The sequence below is a fragment of the Calonectris borealis genome, chromosome 9, assembly GCF_964195595.1.
Source record: "Calonectris borealis chromosome 9, bCalBor7.hap1.2, whole genome shotgun sequence".
Classification (NCBI taxonomy): Eukaryota; Metazoa; Chordata; class Aves; order Procellariiformes; family Procellariidae; genus Calonectris; species Calonectris borealis.
In genome coordinates, this window is record NC_134320.1 from 28,093,680 (window position 1) to 28,109,204 (window position 15,525).

The 15,525-nt window shown below is 35.4% G+C and overlaps 1 protein-coding gene across 1 annotated transcript in view; it reads right to left on the reverse strand.

The window, feature by feature from the left end:
- RSRC1 (arginine and serine rich coiled-coil 1) overlaps positions 1-15,525 on the reverse strand; it is a 174,124-nt gene that overhangs the window by 147,059 nt on the left and 11,540 nt on the right. The window lies entirely within an intron of this gene.

Below are 15,525 nucleotides of genomic sequence, written 5' to 3' on the forward strand. Positions count from 1 at the left end.
TTTAATTCAGTGATAACCAGACATTTTAGGTTTACATTTTATGAGATGTAAAAAGTTTGAGGTATTCCACCTACACTTTTTACCACATTAGGTTTATGAAGCATATAGAAAGACTTTTAGAATACCATTTGTTTTCCCAAAATAAAAAAAAAAGTCTTAACATATGTAATGAAAATAGCCTAACTTTACTATAGGCTCGAATCTCTGAAAATTCAGTCATAAAAGGTCTTTAGAAACTCCTAAAGTGCACACACAAAAAAAGCAAAAGCATATCACGCCATACTGTCAAAATCTTTTGAAGACACAACATAAACAGTTTGTATATTTTATTACTGTTTTTCAATACAGATTCCATAAATGCAAAGATAATTTTCTGATTTACATGCAAGTCAGATGCATCGTACTTTAATATTTTACAAACACCGAGTAGATAGAGGAAAGCATGGTCTCTTTTTAATATTCTCCTAGATGAATACTGAAGCTTATTTGCTGGAGACTGATGAAGAATACATAGCTGACAGGCTTGTCAGACGCAAAATCTACTTTACTGGAAGTTATCACCTATAACCCTGTTGTGTCTCTGCCAAACCCCAACTCTAATAACTAATTAAAAACTCTAAGGAAGGGGTGGGAAAGAAACTCTGGAAATTTCACTTAGTATTCTAAAGAAAAAGTGTTTTCATCATGGAACCTGCAACTGTTACACAAAATATTGTAAAATAAAACATACCAAAAAGTGAAACAACAAAATCTGAATTGTTTTAAAAAAAATACATAAAGCAACAAAACTACTTGATTATTAGACTTCAAAATGTATTATGTTCTGATCAATTGATGATACAGATCACAAACTACTTGATATATAGTCCCATTTAAATGGGACTATAATGATCAATTAAATGATCAATTAAATGCGATTTCTACATACCTATGCCTTCATTTAAAAGATTCTTGGTTTTACTGTGGAATTCTCTTGTAAGCTTTGGTTTTTGTTTAAAACATAATATAAAAAAATCACAAAACCACAGCAAAAACATGGAATAATTGCACACCAGCATTGCATGGCCTTCCTGAATCTGCAAGAAGCGTGCAACAGCAGCTATTATGTACTACACTCATCTCAATTTTGAAACCTGAAGGCAAGAATTAAAATGTAAACAATATTATTTCCATCACTGAGAATATTAACAAAATTATGCAGTTAACAAGCCAACTCCAAGAATAAAACACTACCTATTGTGTCCCTCAAAAGCTTCAACAACTCTCTTCCCAACAGCTACATCACGACTCCCAGAATATTAACACCATTATGGGGAACTTGGAGAGGAGGGAATTGGAATATAATGAGATTTCAGAACTGAAAGGTAGTAACACATATTAAGCTAACAATGTACTAAATGAGGAAAACTTGCCTGCCGCCCCTCCGCCACCTTCAAATGCCTCTTCAGTAGTCACTGACGTCCCCATGCCTACAATGACACCGCTGGCTGCCTGCGCTTCGTGGTGCTGGCAGTCAGTTGTTTTACTGTTCTGTATTTTTCACGTCTCGCCAACTTCGTTTTTTCCCCACACCTATTGTTTCCTGCTACTAATCAAACTACCAAGTCTTTGGGGCTGAAATTCTATTTTGAATATCATCGCTACTGCAGACAGCGCACTAAGAGCTTGATCCCTCTCTGGCACTTTCCTATTACAAGTAACATAAGGGTACATTGACTAACTGCAGGCAATCAAGATACGACCATTCCTCAGATGAGATGATATCATCTCTAACAATCTATTGTACTTCACAGTTGCAACATACCAGAAACTTGGTAACTTTGGTTACCAAGCTTCAGTTTCATAAGATGCACCAATTTTGTGATCGTATCAGCTTACTGTAAGATATGTTCTGAAATAAGGTCAAGACTTCATTGTATTATTCAGATAATTCGATCTTTTTAATTTAGCTGAAGCATGGGAATACTCCATAATTCAGATACTTTACCACAGTCTTCAGGAAAGCTTTCATCAGAATACTCGAGATCTTACTTTATCCTGTTGCCTGATCCACAACATTCAGACTTCTAATGCTCCTTTCAGGCTAGGGGTAAGTAACAACGCATCCTAACAACCCCTAATTATCATCCCTCTGATTAAGTGGCTCTATTGACTTGGACGCGAGATTAGAGTTGCAACCTAATGCACTTTTGCAGTCTCCAGCTGGAACACAGTTGATATACTCCGATTTTAGCAAATGCTTGCTCAATGGGTCTAGCAGATAGGACAATCAATGGTTCAAGGCATGTAACTGTGCAGATTTTGTCTTTATCCTGTAAATCAGAAACAACTAAGGACCCCATCGGGATAGGTTGCTGTTTTTCTCCTCAGTGAGTGGCTGAGCCCTATAACAGCACTGATACACACTCCTTCCTTTCTCTGTATTCGTGTTGATTCTACTCTTGACTTCACTTTGATTTACAGGGTTTCACAAGTAAATTTAACAGTGGACTGGAATCATGAAAAAGAGGACCCTTATATTCTGATTTGGTAGTTAAAATCCCTGATGTGGCAGACTTAAGGAAGAATAACCAGCTGACTTGAAATTAATAATGGAGAATAAACAGATAATAATTTAAACTGAAGGCTTGCTTGAAATTCGTCTACATTTCCCATTTCTCAGACATATTTCCTTAAAAAAAGAAAAAAAAAACCCACAAATCCAAACAAACCAAACCAAAAAAAAAACAACCTTTGAACTTTTCACAGACAAACGAAGCAAAAGATTCAGGGCAAGAATAGCGTTAACAACTTCTTTCTTGTTCTATTATTATTTGTTCTATCGTTTATTTGTAAGTTGTAGAATATACCACAACACTTGGACAGGATTGTGTCTAAGCAGCAGAAGTGGGAAATAATACCATTTGGCCATTTTCAATTCATTTTCAGAGGGGAAAAAACCAAACAAACCAAGAGTTATTTAACATTCCCGAATTCAAACCTTAAGGAAGCCAAAATGACATTGATTCCTTGGCAACAAGTCTATCCTTGACTGGACAGCTCGGTCTTAGGGGGTCTCAAGCGAAGACAAAGCAAAGGGAGATGAGCTATGAGTAATGCAGGACACAGACTTGACATAACGCACAGTGCCCCTTTCAGAAGTCATACCTGAACATTTGCCTACATCAATCTGATTAACTTGTGGAAGGGGCATGACTAATTTGCTCAGTATGTGAAATTTTGTATTTTTTATTTACTGCTTCTGTTTAGCCATTTACTTGAAGAATATGAAATTTTCTCTTCTCTAGTTTAGTAGGAGAGTCAGGTCCAGATATATTTTGGAAGCTCTCACCAGAAAGGGAACAACTCTACCTAAAATGAAACTAAGTTGTTTATTACATTCTTTTGTAATGTGCATTTCATTTTAAAATATGCTCAAAGAGATTTATAAAAACTTGACCAAAGATCCTTTCCCAACCTATTTTCTTGGTTTGTAGTCCTCAGCTGCCATAACAGTACAATCTTTAATTGTACCATATTTTTGTTGTAGGATAATGCATCTTTACTTAAACTGTTAAAATACAGTGCATTAAAGAGTTCACAAAAGATTAATGACTTCTAGCTAGCAAAAATTGCATTTTGTTAGTCAAAAATGAGATACAAATTTATAAACTACATATACGTCAATGAAAACAGGTCAGTCATATTTTCTTCCAACATGCAGGGAAAAAAGTGATCTAGACCACATTTGCTATGAATTTCACATGGCATAACACTATTTACCTGTGCCCCAATGTTGGGTAGTCTGCGGAGAAATAGCACAATGTCAATACAGGGTAGTAAATTCAGGTTACACTAGAAAAGACGACTGCTTTAAGACAGAGAAAAGTCCAGACGAACGGGAAGTACTGGCCAAAGCTGCTCATCGTTTCAAAGCATGCTGAAGGTCCCTGACAGCAGTACTCTAACAAAGCCCTGTGGAATACAAGCTGATCTTCCAAAGCAAATCCCAGACGGACAGCAGAAGGGACCTCCTGTCTTCAGGGAGGAGAACATTCGGTACAATGAGAGACTTTATACAGCCAGGTCGGCAACGGGGTCCACTCAGAACCCCAAATTCAAGACAAACCAGATGTTGAAATTTGGTAATTACATAAATGTATATTTAAAGTTCTCACTGTGAACAATTTTATAACTAACATGATAGCTATATTACATTTTCCCTTTGCACTGCTATACTACATCAAAGAAAAATATACTCATCAGTAGTTACAATTTTGACTAATACCAGAATTTCCAATACAACCAATCAGAAAGTTCAAAGATTAAAACTGTTGTTCTACTCTACAATGTATTTCCTAATAATAGTTTTGATAATCTGGAGAGCAGCATTTCCATATATTTGATGGGACTTCATAAAATACAATTCCTAATGAATATCAATAAGAAAGGTTATTTTTATTTTATATATTTTTGAATATTTGTTTACAAAAGTGATCTCTTCTCAAAAATTACCATTATAAAAGTCTCAAAATTAAAAGAATTTAAAATTTTTTTTAAAGAATTCCGCAGCTTTCCTTAAGGATTATTTATATTTTCATTTATGCTACCACAATGCAATTGCTTTAACACCTTGCCTGTGATTTGAACTAGTAGTTCATGAATAAATGACATTTTTTGCCTTTTTAAATGAGTAACTCTTTTCAATCAATCTTACACTTTAACCATAATCTGAACAATTATTTTTTAAACTTATGTTTTAACATTAAACTACTAGAACCACATTTTTTGTTGCAAAAATGGCAAAGCTGATCTTTATTTTATTAGCCTACAATTTGCTCACCAGTGTTTTCTTAAGCTATATGAATGGCTTATGTACATTGACAACATCCCACAGATGGTTATGATTATGTTCAACAGGACAACGCACTCATTGAAAACTTTCACAGACGCTTACCTAATGGGATGTCACATTAAATCTGACATAGTAAGATAAAATAACTACATACTAATTATGACATCTCAAAAAGGTCATTTTCAAACGATATTCACAACATTTCTACTGTAATTATTGACAGAATGGTGCACTAACATTCATGTAAGAATGAGTTTTTAAACAAGTGCGATTATTACATAGCTTGCGTCTGCCAGAAGATGTCCTTGAATATACATAGCTGTCAACATCTTGGAAATAGATGCCCCTAACTACAAAACTCTGGTAAACGTCAGAATTCGATTCGACTACTACTTGCTTCCTCTCTTAATGCTTAATGACTAATTCCTCAGAGATACCCTTAAAAGCCCTAAAATGTTGTCCTTGGGTAGAAACTTTCACTCAGCAATCAATCGGGAGCAAATTAGATGATTGTGTTGAAATGTACTGCACTGTTTAAGCTAACAAATGAATGAAGAAAGGTAGTATATCGGAACATATGCCACTACACTGAAGTTGCTAAAAGGGTCTGTTGGAAGAATATTTGGTTTCCAGTGAAGCTAATATGCTATAAGAAGGGACAGTGATGAAAGAATACCAAGTCATATGGAAATCCAAATATAGTGACAGACACAATTATTTTACTAATTGCTAATGAATACAGTCAAGTGGCTTCAAAAAGCAAAACTTTGCTTGGACTACTTCAGGTTTTGACCTCTGCATGAGCAAATGCATTTCAAACTGAAGCCCACCAAAATTGATTAACGGCGCCAGCCAAGGCCAGCGTGTAGTTGAAGCTTTTTTCCATCTATCACATGGCCCCAAGGATAGTTAAATGAACCTTAAAATGGCTACAAACAGCTCAATGACTACACAGACTCCTGCCAATTAGAAATAATTAGGCAGTCATTTTGGTGGTAAGTCTTTTTAAGTGCATACATAATGATGCAATGATGCTTATTAGCGATCTCGTATGAGCTATGCTCAAACAGCCTGGAATAATTATGCAACTATCACAAAGCCTTGCACATCTCTGTACTTCACCTTAATGCATTTAAAAATCCACTTCATTACCTCCAGTAATTAATCCTCCATTAATTGCAGGAAAAGCCCAGTTTACCGTGCTTCGTTTCTAATTATCTTATAAATAGTTATGGTTCTAATTAATGTGTTCATTAAGCTGAATATCTTTCTCAAAGCCATGCTCAGAGCAAAGGTTCTGCTTTTGAGAGAAAAAGCCTAACTAGCCATAAGGTGAGGCCGTTTTGGTTGTATTTGCTTTTATTTTAGTATATTCAACCTCCTAATTGGCATTTAAAATCTAATTTGGAAGAACTTCAAGAAGGCTATATAGTAGAAAAATAGGAAAAAGATTTTTTTTTTTTTTACCCATTCTCCAATCAACAAGCTTAAAGCTTTAACAGGAAAACTTTTAGCATACCTTTTTGATATAGACTGGTAACAGATTTTCAGTGTTATGCGACAGATTAATTTAAATTCTATTACAATTTAGCTTACCCCTGCATGTTTCCATATAAAAGCAGCAAAAACTATAGAAGAAAAATAGATATCTAACAGTATATGCATAATTTAAAAACAACATACTACTGCCCTTGCCTCCATTTCTAAGATATAAATCAGCAGTACAGCATTACAAACATATTGAAATCAGTTATTCAAGCTGAGCATAATATAACTCTTTAAAGTCAATGAGAGTTTTTTAGTTTGCCTTCCTAGGAGTTGATATGATCCTACAAAAACCGCAACTGAAGAATATTTTAAAATAATATTTATGGATAAGGAAACTCCATATTGAAAGCATATGTTTCACAGTATTTTGGAGGCATGCATGTATGAATTTGTAAAAAACGTAAAGATTCAAAATAAAAAAATTCTACCAGAGTACATCCAAAATATTTAAGTTACAGTTACTGTTAAGGTCTAGATACTAATTTCCTGTCTTTTCCTAGATTTTAATTTTTTAAAAATACACATTCTATTTAAATGCAACTCCCTCCAGTTACACTATGCAAAAACAAATAGAAGTTTTCACATTTTTTCCTTATGTGATCACATATTTAAAAAAATATTTTGCTCAGGTAATTACTTAAACACTATTTTGACAGTAAAAAGACAAAGGCCCTACATATGCCTGAAATTATGGTTTTGTTTTTTTTTTTAATCTTTTATTCCTGTAACATCACACCTGAGTTAAATCTGGAATCACTGAAGTCAAGTGCAGCTTTGCCATCGGCTCTGATAGGGCCAAAGTTTTATACCAATAAACCTGTATTAGGACCAGATGAAGCATTCTCATCTATATATATTCTTGCTCTTGCATTTCAGGGAGACATGGTGCCTTGCCTTAGAAACCGGCAACTTTCCCTGTTCACAGTGCCATATTCCAGCTTTAAAATTGCCTCTCACCTGAACTCAACTTGAACAACCCAGGCTTGACCCTTTTTTCCCCAACCCACATTCTCCATACGTGGGCACCTCACCCTGTTCCCTTGCTCCTCACTAAAAGAAAGCAAGAGAGAGCCTTCAGACAGATCAGCACACTGAGCTACCTGGAGGCATAGATGTGGCAGGAGAAGAACAGGTACTACAGGATGAAGGGACAGTCAGGAAAGTGTCAGAGTACCCAACTTTAATCAGCTTCATCTGGCGTGAACGCGCTCCCAAAGCACACTTTGGTCATAATATCAACAAAAACTGGCAGCTGCCGACCTGGATCTTGAAGAACGACTGATTTATATGGGATAAACTTTGTTTGTACAAAGGTACCAAAAATACTGTATGCAGCAGCTGCTGTCCTAATCACGAAGACAGCAATGCCCTGCTACTGAGCAACGGCTTCAACTGAAATCTTGGACAAAAGCAGTGATCAAAGAATTCCATGGCACGTATGCTGATTTATACAGAAGAGTGATCATCTCTAAAAAAACAAAACAACAACAAAAAAAATCCTCTAAAGCAAGAGTCACCCAGCCACAAAGATGGATTTTGAATGGCATACAGCACAGCTAGGAGCAAAGAACCATAATACCTTGAGAAAAATAGCTAAGAAAGGTAGTGGTCCCCAGGTCCTGGCTCCCATGAAGTTCCAGACTAGCTTCCAGCCACAGAGGCAAGACATTACTGATGAACATCTTACCTCTATGGTAATTAATTTCTCCCAGGACCTGATATATTTCTAGCAACATATTTAACCTCTAGTTTGAGAAAAGCAAAGCATCAGGCACAGCACACTTCAAATGTTGCTGACCCCTGATCCAAGGTGGCTGGTTACAAGAACAACAGCCTTGTTATAACTGCCCCTCATGTAACTTGAATAAAATAACACAAGAGTAATATACAAAGATAATTGAGGAGGACTATGGTAACCAATCTATTAATACGTAAAGTAAACATGGCAAGGAATCTGTGGAAGAAACAGTAATCCATCATTAAAACTATCGTGAACAGGGAAGCTGAATTAGGGTTGTACATGCAATCTTAACTCTGGCACATACAACTTCAGCAAGGTTGACTTAGGTACATTCAACAAAATTCAGATTGAATTTTTGAAATACACAGGGTTGACAGCTACTTGTATTCTACTGTTACAGGGTAACCGTTACTCTTGCTAGGGTTTTTTTTACATTCTGATGAGTCTCGTAGAAAAGATATAGTAAAACACTTTTGCGGCAAAAATACATGTTTTTCGCCTGCATCTTTTTAAACTAGATACTGTTACTGTCATATGTTATTAGAACGAGAAAGAATGAAAGATGGGAATAAAGTAAATAGTAAAATGTTTCTACTGGATTCTACAATTTTGTGTTTCACATTTTGATAATCACATTCTAGAAACTAACACTGGCAACAGCAGCAATTTACATAGCAAACAATGGCGGTCTTATATAACCAATGCATCTTTAAGACATCTGCTATATGTTGGTTTGCATATCTGCCTCTAGACACATCATCTCTGCAGCAAAAAATAAGATTCTATTTCACGGCCAGAGCTTTGGTAGCAGAGAAAAAGAGGATTAAAAAAAGTAAAAGTACATAGTAGTTTGGAATGTAGACACATCAAAATCAAAAAGCCAATTCTCCACTAAGGGGAATCATATTTTTCCTCCTGTCTTCTTGAGTACCTTTTCCCAAACAGAAGACTGAAGCATAAAAAAAAAACCACACCCCAAAAAACCACCAACCTGCAAATACGTCCTTTCCCAAAGGGAGAAATAAAAGGTTTTAGAATAATAAGAAGCTATACTTAAAATACATTTTGTGTACATAACACCTGGACTGCTTTAGAAAAAAGGTTTACATGTAATTAGACTCAATACTTAGCTCTAAATGAACAGCACTTATGCATTCATATCTTTTTTAAGGCTCTTTTTTTTTTTATACCAATGAAAGGCATCAAAGCAACAGTCACTAGCAGCTATCTGGCCTTATTGATAACTTAAGAGCCCTTGGTGTTGCCTTATGAAGTTTAATTTCCCAAAGCGGTCAATTAGATCTTGGTAACGTGCTCATTGGTGGGTTATTGCTCTAGGATATATCTTCAGTGCTACTGCTTCACCTCTGTATTTTTTCCAGTACATTCATGTAGACAAACTGTTAAATTCCTTTTGAAAAAAGTCAGTTATTATAGGCAAAAAATATTTTTAGAGACTGTTGGTGATACAACCTGTAATGCACCAAGATCCTAACTAAAAAGTGCAGGTTTTGATTTATTATAGGGAAAAAGAAGAAATATGACCCAACATTACCATCCACAGAAAAACTAAAGATCACATGAGCAAACTCAGTAATCTGAATTTCACTAGTTCTTCCCTGCCCCAAGCCTTTATTTGAAGTTTAATGAAAGAAATACTACAATATCTTAATTAAATACACATTCTAATGGACCCAAAGACTCCAAACTTCCCCACCAATAAGAAGAGAGACAAACGTAATATTTACACCGATTCCTTACATAATTACATGGGTCTGTACAGCTAGTTGCATGCGAGTGTGTTAATTTGTGTACCAAGGACAGAAGAAAAAAATATCCTAGGCAGCAGATCAAAACTTTAAAAGAAGAGTAACTCCAGTAGCTATTACCATGCAAAAAAAGAAGTAATGAAACATTTCAAAAGAAATATTCTTATTAAATAGCATTGCTTGATTTCTTATAGGACTTTTATCTGCTTCTCTTTGGAAAATTCTTGGATTCATTTCCAAAGGAGGTATTTCCAAAGCATTTTTATAGATTAAGACAGCTTTTCAACACTGTCTGACAATGTGTGCCCAACCTTGCTCTTCACAGCTGCCTTGTCATTTCTTGTCTCTCACAGCACATACACAGAAAAAGCCACGTTTGTACCCTCTCCCTTCCCTTGTAGCTATCTCATTGCTGGAGTCAATACTGCTATTGTTACTCAAACTTCACTTCCTAATTCCTTCCATCTCCTTCCCATCAGACAATACAACTCATATTGTCTGATGTCTGTAGGATGGTCAATTCAGAAAACCTTCACTTTCTTCCCTAAGCCTTTCCTTTCCCCCAGAACAGCTAACATCACCTATGTTAATGCTTATTCCCATAGGCAAGACCTCTACTCAACTGAAATCAACTTCAGCTTTAATCCATACATCTGCATCGTATTTAAATTTAGTCTTTCTTCACAACATTCTTAAAAATCAGTCTTCTAAGTCCACACAACTGCAATTCGTCTTATTTGTGTGATGATCCTTGTGCACCACTTGAGCCATTCCATTTCCCCCCCACCCTTTTTTTTTTTTTAATTAATCTCTCCTCTACCTCCTCCCGTTCCTCCATAAACTCTCAGTCTAATTTGCAAGGCCCCTCACAATTTTGTTCTTTGTTTATCTGCCATTATCTCTTCTACTACACATTGCTGCTGACATTAATGTCTACCTCAAAATGCACATCCCTTTTATCTTCCTCTCTCCTAAGAACCCTTATTTTCTTTTCAGGCTGATGCTGTTCTAGAAAATTCTTCCTGAGGTTGTTGATAATTAAAACTCTACATGTAATCTATTAGAAGCTATCCATTAGTGTGTGCTAACCAGAACAGACAGATACAGCCTGTAACTAAATGGAAGGTTTGAACACAAGTTAGTATAGATTATGTCTTCATCCAACACTTGTTATCAGCTGTAAGATCTGATAGGCCAGGGTTTTGATTTGGAAAGACTAACACATTAATACTACCACACTAAAATAATATGATGCGTGGAAAAAAGAGAGACTAACTGAAGACAGACCCCTTCCTATTCACCATTCCAAGTAATCCAAATACAAAAGCATTCAATGATAATACTGTTTATATCTTTGAAAAGTCTTACAAACAACATTTCACTGTGCAATATCAACTCTTCACTAAAATATTTCCTAGTAATTGTTTGGATTTATTTTTAAGAAGATATTAAAAAAGGAAATTCTCACAGACCAAAGAAAACCCGCAGGCAAAAGACGACTGACTCTTGCCAGTACTAAAAACTGAAACCTGCAAAAAGCTTAAGATCTTCCCTATACAGTGGCACGCTATAAAGAACACGGGTAAACAACTGATACATAGCAAGGATTTACAGCTTGCCCCAGCCACAAATAAGTGTCTGAATGAAGCTATGACCTTTTTGAGAACAGATCAAACCCAATGGCAAGAATGTCTAACTTCAAGGTATGCATTGTCTAGTATTGTATTTGTGTTTGAAGCAGCAGTGTTGAAAATGCATCTAGAAGGGGGGGGTGGGGAATTATTTTCTTGTAATTCCATCAGCACTGTGTGTCATAAACCAGGCAATGCAAATTACACTATCTTTAAAGATTACTGAATTTTTGAACCTGACTATTCAGTATGTATACCAACACAGCACTACTTTAAAGAAATTAGTAGGGTTTTACTATTATTTATTTTTCACATTGCACTTCTCTGCATGACTAGAGGACCCTATTTTTAAATATTACAAACTACAAGTGCTAAACACGAAGAATTCTGGCAAGCTATGAGGGTTGAACGTAAGTTAATTTTAGTTTACATTACTAGGATAATGGCAACTTCAGTCAACAAGCTGCTTTTTCATATCAAAAAACAAGTCTATCCATAAGAAGTAGGTCACCCAGCCACTGGACTGCAATAAGATGCACACATTTCAATATTAAATCAATTAGACTGAAAGAATGGTAAAGAAGTAAGATGTAACCATATACCCACACACATACTGGGAAAAAAAACCCCACACTGATCAAACACTTCCTTCAAAGGCATCAATTCTACAAACAGGATTACTTTACACACGATATTTTCTCTTCTTAGATATGTATAGATGTGCTAGCTGTTATTGTGTCAATCTTTAACTTGAACTCTGTTAAAGATATTTCAAGGCAGCAGTTCTCAGTTTAACGTAAAGGGAAAAGCCAAAAACACTTGGCAGACAATAAAAACAAACTTGCTTATTTAAAGGCAATTATAGTGAAATACTCTATAATTACAGAATTGTATGAAATCAAGGAATAAAGGTTAACATCTTCTGGTTAATTCTATTTAAAGCTACATGAATTAAAAGATTTGCGTTACAAGTTCTGATGTAAAGTCAGTATTCATATACGATTAACTTGCAGAACAATTGCAGTGAAAACTCTAAAAATATTAGCAAGACTCTATCCACATAGAAATTATATGAAATCTGAGTTTCTCCATTCCAGAGAAGCATAATATTCTAATAAGAACTATCCTAATCTTCACCCAGCAATAATTTCAAGATGATATTATTATTCTCATTTCCTTGAATAATATCCATACTCCAGGGCCATTTTCCTTCTCATATTCAATATCATGCATGCTTGTATCAAGATTCCTTTCTTCATATCCTGTCACAGTATCAATCACTGCCTCCTGTCCACTCAATCCACTTTTGATTTATCAGCCGCCGTCTTTCTGGACTCCATAACTCGACCCAAACCATTTTAGCAAGACATTGACAAATAGCACCCAGTATCACATCAACCTGTTCCACTTAGTAAACTAAGAAACAGTAACTGTGACATCTCTGCATAAGTATTCCATTCTATTCCCCAGACTGATGTATATTAATGAGGAGATGGTATTTGAAATGCTTCTTCCACATCAGCATCTAATATGATCAAATTAGGAAATGGGATGATTTATTAAATTTCGTAGAGCTGAAATATTTCTTTATATCACTATATGTGTGGTTTCAGAAAGTGAGCTGTTGCTTTCAATTTTTCTACTGAGGATGTGCCTGCATTTCACAGACGAATTATTGTCTTTAAAAAGATTGCAAGAAGGCGAAATGTTATTAAGCAAATGCTCAGTAAAACAAACTAAATCGGTTTTAAAATTCCTAATTTAATGTAAATCTTGGTTGTTTTGCTGAAATTCAGTTTGTGATCTTATTAAGTCATATTTGCATTGTACTATCTTGCTGTAGGACAGCTTTAAATTTATAGCATTACTAGTAAGCCCACTTTTTTGACTCTAAAAAATGCATCTAAAATAAAATAGTTATAATATGCACAAGTTTTCTTATCTTCTACAATACAATACAAAAAGAATGATTTTACGTTACAAACAATACCTACTCAAAATATTTTTAAAACATATCATTATAAAAATCTAACTTTTCAAATTAAAACTTGGTATTTCAGTATCTCACACAGTTGGAGTTCTGTAAATCATACACTTAAAGAAAACACCTATGTTAGAGAAGTTATTAGAAGAAATTACATTACAGCCCCATATACTTTTACCAACATTTTCACTACCTTGAAAAACAAAATACCTTAATTTGATGGGGGACTATGGGGAGAAAAGACATTATGGGATACAGAATTTGTGCCATCTGCATGACTTATACCAAAACCAAATCCAGAGATTTAAAGATACCATGTAATGGATCTCAACTTCCAGTATGAAACTAGTTTTCTGGTGTCAGTCCCAATCCCATTGGCGGGGCGGGGGGGAATCACAGTTGCTCAAATCCCAAAGGTGGTACTCTGAAGGTACAACAGTAAGGTTGCAAATCAAGTAGCATAGAGGTGATCTTCACTTTATTGCTGTATCTCATATTGCTGCTTTTCAGGTAGGTCAGTAGATTTTACTCCCTGCACTGGCAATTCAGAAGCTGGAGATCACAAGAATGTGGGTAACACACTCTCTACTGCACTAACACAAGGTGGCTGCCTGAGTTACTTCTGATCATTTTATTAGCTAGTTCACATAAGTGTTTTCTTCAGTACTTACCTTTAAAAGTCATATGAAAACAAGTTGCCCCACCCCAATCAAAAAAATTAATGAATTACAGATGCCAAATTTTTATGAAAATTCCACTTCAGCGCTACAAATACACACATTTCCTAAGACAAATATTGTCTCTTTGCATTTAACAGCTTTGAATGGATTTTTCTTGTCTGGCTGCTTTTTTAATGAATTTCAACTTCTGGTATCCACAACCTCCAACAGCAAGGGCTTCCACAGCTTAATTATGCAATATGTAAGAACCATCTCCTTTTGTTTGACTAGGATCTGCCACCAGCTGACTTCATTCACTTGATGCCTGCCCCAGGTCTTACATTGGAGAAGATAGGAAATGCTCATTCCTTAATCATCTTTTCATGCCATTCATTTTTTAATTTTTTTTTATACCCCTCCAACATACTCCCTCTTTCCTCCACGATCTCTCCTCCAGCCTGAAGAATCATCATGTACTCAGTCCTCTTAGGAAAGCTGTTCATACCTTCGATCGAGTGCACAAGACAGATTTTGAGATCGCAAAGAAAGGAACTATTTAGCATGGCTGCGACTGCCTCAACGCTAACAAACAGGGAAAACACAGGTCTCTAGTAGCAGCCTTCTGCAACCTATTTAACTCTTCTCCAGAAATAAGATTAATCCATGGCTTCTCAGTGTAACATTACAGCAGAGAGCAGACTTGGAAAAAATTACAATAAAGGATTCAATGTGTTCTGTTGATTTTAGTGTTATGCTTTAACATGCCAAAAGACTCTTCTGTTATAATTTAGGATGTTATTTATAAATATTTTCCCTGAAGAACCACGTCTGTGAATAGTAATATCATTTAAAGTGACCTGGAGCTATACCTTCATAGCTACAGTACTGAAAAGCTAGTATATACAATACTATATACAATATTTCCTAGCACAAAATGAAATAAACAGTAGTCATGTTTTTAAAGTTTTTAGGTGCATAATTTCCATATATTCCAATGACAATTAACATCAGTAAACCCCTTGGAAAAGATGACCATTAGACTATGACTAATGAGATCTGCAATTTATACTTACTACAATAAAACCGAGATCTTTAGATCAGGTTATCATATTTCCTCATGCTGAGTATCTGACATACTGAAAAACACCTTCATTTTCACCTTATTCTTTTGACATTTCATTGTTTGAAAACTCATTTTGTTAGCAAAACAGTGGATATTTACGGGAATATTTCTACACACAGCGCAGTAGCTTATCTGGGGTCTACAGCTCAGATGGTAAGTATACTCAAAGAGACACCAGACAGTTTAAATAACCAAACTGCTACTACAAAGGCACTGTGGCAATAAGTGTCCAGGAA